We start from the raw sequence: 4523 nt of genomic DNA on the forward strand, positions 1-4523 counted from the left end.
TAACTGTTTCTAGGCAGCATTAAGCTAAAATAATCAGGTGATCAGATGCTGGCTGTGCCAGACATGGCAGACATTGCTGGTCATCCAACACAAAACCCATTCATTGTCAGCTCCTGTCTCTCTTGTCCATTTCAACGGAAGAGACTGGAAAAGTTGCTGTTGTAGCTAATGGGGGTCATGTGACACAATTCTGACCAATGAGTCTTAAGTGGAAGTTGTTAGGGGCTTCTGGGGAAGCTTTTGCCTTTTTCTTATAAAAGGGACAGATACAGCTGACCTAGATTCCTCTCTTCTTTCTACAGTGAATATTGGTGTGATGCCTGGAGCTGAAGCAGCCATTTTGTGATCATGTGACAACAGGTCAATATGTTAAGAGTGATGGAAGAGAAAGAAGGACCTTACCTTGATCTTTGATGACATTGCTGAGCTGCCAGCCCAGCTCTAGATGACGTATCTTGAGATTTCTTGCTTATTTAAGACTCTAATGGATAAGTTTTCACTTACTTCCAGCCAAAGCATTCCTAAGTACCTTCGACACACTGGCTATAATACGTTGTTACAGAGAGATTTAAGTTAATTTTATTCAAAAGGGAATTACCATATAGTAATCTGCAGTTTCACTTTAATTTTTAAAACTAATTATACAATAAAGCAAAATTTAAGAGCAACTTTTTAAAAATTTGTATTTTAATAATTTTTGAGCATTCAGGAAAGTTGAAAGAGCATAGTTTATTTCAGATGTATATTTTATTTGTAAAATTTGTATTTTATTTAAAATTTATATTTTATTATATTTTACTTTGGGTTCCATTTAAATTTTATATTTTGAAAGTTTCCAAACATACAGAAAAATAGAAACATAAAGTTTCTCCTTTCTCACACACCCACAGGATGGGGTCAGTGGCACATCCCTCCAGAGATGGGGAGCTTACTTCTACACAGGCAGCCTTTGCTTCTTTTCTTTTCTTTCTTTTTTTCTTTTTTAAACTATAACACACGTCTAACTGCTAAGGTCTTCTGGATATTGAACCAGAACTTACCCCTCTGTAACTTTTTTCTCCAGCCTCTGGAGTGACAACATACAGGACTTATTATTAAACACTGGATATTTTCTCTCTTGATGTGTCTTGTAACCCAGCAGTCCCCAACCTTTTTGGCACCAGGGACCAGTTTCATGGAAGACAGTTTTTCCACCAACGGGTCGGGGGAGATGGTTCAGGCGGTGACTCGAGTAACGCGAGCGATGGGGAGCGGTAGGGAACGGCAGATGAAGCTTGCCCGCCGCTCACCTCCTGCTGTGCGGCCGGGTTCCTAACAGGCCACAGACCAGTAGCAGTCGATGGCCTGGGGGCTGGGGACCCCTGTATGTAACCCACTCAGAAAAGGGGGATTTCTGGAGAAGAGTTAAGGACAGAAAGAAGGTGGGCCTCCCCATCCTGAAATGGGAGGATTACTGGGGAGGCCTGCTCTTCCTCTTGTGCAGGAACACTGGGGAGGAGGGCTCAGCAGCCGTGCCCTCCCCCGCCCCCTCCCCTGCCCATCTATTATTGGTCCAGCTCTTGTGCAGGGCGTGGGGGTGCGGGGGACAGACTTGCATTGTCAGAGCTTCTTCAGTTGACCGAACAGTCAGACTCTAGTCTGAACAATCGTCCCGCCCCTGGTAGGTTCTCCCTGAGTGTGGAATTGAACTGAACAACGGACAGGCTGGCCCTACCTGTTCTTGGCACGGGAAAGGCCCCACCCCGACCTGTGACAGGTGTGCCTTGGGCTGTTTTTCCAGTTGTAATGCTGGGTGGGGCCCAAGGCCCGACGGGCAGCCGGCACACCTTTGTGTGGAGCTTGGTCTTGGCCACAGAAGCGAATAAAGCTCCCCTGGCCCACAGGCGCCCCCGCAAACCCATCTCCGTATGACCCACCTAACCTCAGGAGTCGCTGGCTTTCAGTGGGAGACCAGGAGGAAGGGCAGGCGCCGCACAAACACACGCGAGATCCTGCATCACCGGGGCCTCTGGAGTTGCCGAGCTCACCGTGTCTGCGGGGCAGCCGGGCTCCCAGGCCCACTCTGATGGGGGCTCAGTTGGTGTCTGGGGGGCTCAGGGGCAGTCCTGCGAGAGGTCACAGTCTTGGGGTGTGAGGAAAGCTGATGAGAGCCTGGACCCAGTTATCCCGACCTGAGGTCCAGTCGTGTGTGTGTGGGGGGGGGGGGTGTGGTTGTGTGCATGGGGTGTGTGTGTGGGTGTGTGTGTGTGTGTGTACGTACACAGATCAGTGCCTCACGCTCCTTGTTTACAAAAGAAAATACCTTAATGAACTTCAAAGCAACCCCTCCTATTAACGATGCCCAACACCCGGCCCACGGCCAAGGCCAGCAGAGCCAGGTGACTCCAGGCCTCGCCTGCACCGAGAGACTTCCCAACCCCGAGGGGTGGACGGTGGCCGAGACACACAGCTGTTTCTGTGACCGCGACACCAGAGAGCTAGAAAGGCCCGCACAGCTGGGCAGCCCTGCTCTCCTGGGCGGTGGGCTGCCTGCCACAGGAAACGCAGACCAGCCTCCCACTCCTCCCGCGACTGTGGCTGCTCTCTCTCTCGTGTGTTTCAGCTCTAGCCTCTGGGAATGAAAGACAAAGGCCTGCGTCATCTGAGCTGCCACGGGCCCAGCATCTACATAGGAGGCTCAGTTTCCCGGCCAGCTCTATGCTGGTGTCCATGCATCCTTCATTCCTTCACGCAACAAGGACCCCAGGACGCCGGGCTCTGGCGTCCCACGGTAGCTGTACAGACGTGGCCTGAAGCCTGCGGGGCGGTGGGGCACGTGCGGTGATGAGTAACCGCAGGGCAGGGCCGCCGTGGGGCAGGCACTGTTCCACACCCTCTACGTGCGTCTTAACGCTCACAGTGTCCTTCATCCTCACGTATAAAAGATGAGGAAACTGAGGCACCAACAGGTTAAGTAAATTGCTCAAGGTCACCCAGCCTGGAAAGCGTGCTCTAGGGTTCAAACCCAGGCTGCCAGGCTGCTGAGTCCTTGCATTTAATTCCTACCTGATTCTGTCCGCGTGAAGGTGACCAAGTAAAGCACAGATGTGTGAAGGATTCAGACGTGAATCCCGCCACTGAGGGAAAGAATAGGGACACATGGTAGGGAAGGAAGTAGTGTGGTGGGCTCCCTCTGAGGCGTCCCGTGTAGGCTGAAGAAAGCAAGCTGAGACGGACTCAGCCAGTGGATGACCGTTCACACTGGCTTCCTGAGTTGGGGCTTTGCGTGGTCAGGGGACCACTCGAGGGTGGCGTGCCTGGAACTTGGGGGTGAGGGGAGGAGGGGGGCGGGTGGGAGGACAGCAGGGGCAGAGGGAGGACCACACTGACGAGGGGGTGACACACCTCACCCTGCACGCTGTGAGGTGAGGTGAGAAAGCAGAAGGCCAGTTACTGCCAGAGTCCAGTGAAGGATGGTTACATGGTCCAGCGGAGAGGTGGGCCCAGGTGAGGCTTATCTGTTCAAGCTGGACAGCTCCAGCTTGCTTCCAGCACCCCTCAACCATGCTGGGAACCCCCCCCCAAATCCTGCGGACCTGTTTCAAGTTCATGACCATCTCTGAGAAGGGATGTGGTGAGGGGGCCGTGGGGTGGAGGGAGGGTCTCCTCTTCAGAGTGGGAGACACTGGAGCACATTTGTACCCTGCAGGGAGTGATCCAGGGAAGGGGGGGAGAGGGGTGACCTGGGACAGTGGGGCTAAGAGAAGGAACCAAGTCCTTAGGAAGGGAAGGTGGACGGGATCTGAGCATGTGGAGGGAAGCAGGGACTTGTATCGACGTTGAAACTCTATTTCCCCCTCAAGACACTGCTTTTGCAGCTGTCTGAACTTTCTTTATTTTCCGTACTGCAGAGCTTACACACAACTGAAGAAGAATGTTAATGTTCAAATCTTCCTCCCTGTCACTGCAGGAAAGAAGACAATGAGGGAGCTTGGGTGATGGAAGATGAGGGCATTCTCTTCTCATGACTCTACTTTCTCAGGGACGTATGAGGCCAGGTAAGCTGCTGAGAGTAGAGGGTAGAGGAGATGGGGTGTGTGAGGAAGGAGAAGGTTGAAACAATTGTCGTAGAGAAAATGAGTGTAACTGGGTAAAACTGACGTGGATAACAGGCAGGTAGGTTCTGAGGTCATCAGGTTAAAATTTATAGATAACCAACTGTGGTCTTGAAATTCCTTTTTGCACCAAAAAGAATCATGGCTTCTTGAAGAAATGATTAATTCCAGGTCTTAGGAGCAGAAAATGTACAAGATGAGCCTGATGTTGTCATACCAGAAGGCAAAGAACCCCTCAAAGACCAGTGGGGTCCGGTCAATAGGACCTCGGAGCCAACTCAAAGATGCTCCCGTTGGCCAAAGAGGGAATATTTTGAGCATCAATAAGGATAAGACTGCAGTGGACTGGAACACATCGTCTGTATAAACTCAAATATGAGTTCATGATGTAAGTGAAAAAAACTAATTGTCACCATTGGAGAATGTTAA

At 51.1% G+C, this 4523-nt stretch overlaps 1 long non-coding RNA gene across 1 annotated transcript; it reads left to right on the forward strand.

Annotated features, from left to right (window-relative positions):
• Nucleotides 1-2619: 2619 nt before the first annotated feature.
• On the forward strand, nucleotides 2620-4523 carry LOC130855060 (uncharacterized). The gene is made up of 3 exons (XR_009054220.1): nucleotides 2620-2770; nucleotides 3950-4037; nucleotides 4266-4523. It is a non-coding gene; the product is annotated as an uncharacterized LOC130855060 (long non-coding RNA).

The sequence above is a fragment of the Hippopotamus amphibius genome, chromosome 6 (assembly GCF_030028045.1).
Source record: "Hippopotamus amphibius kiboko isolate mHipAmp2 chromosome 6, mHipAmp2.hap2, whole genome shotgun sequence".
NCBI classification, from domain to species: Eukaryota; Metazoa; Chordata; class Mammalia; order Artiodactyla; family Hippopotamidae; genus Hippopotamus; species Hippopotamus amphibius.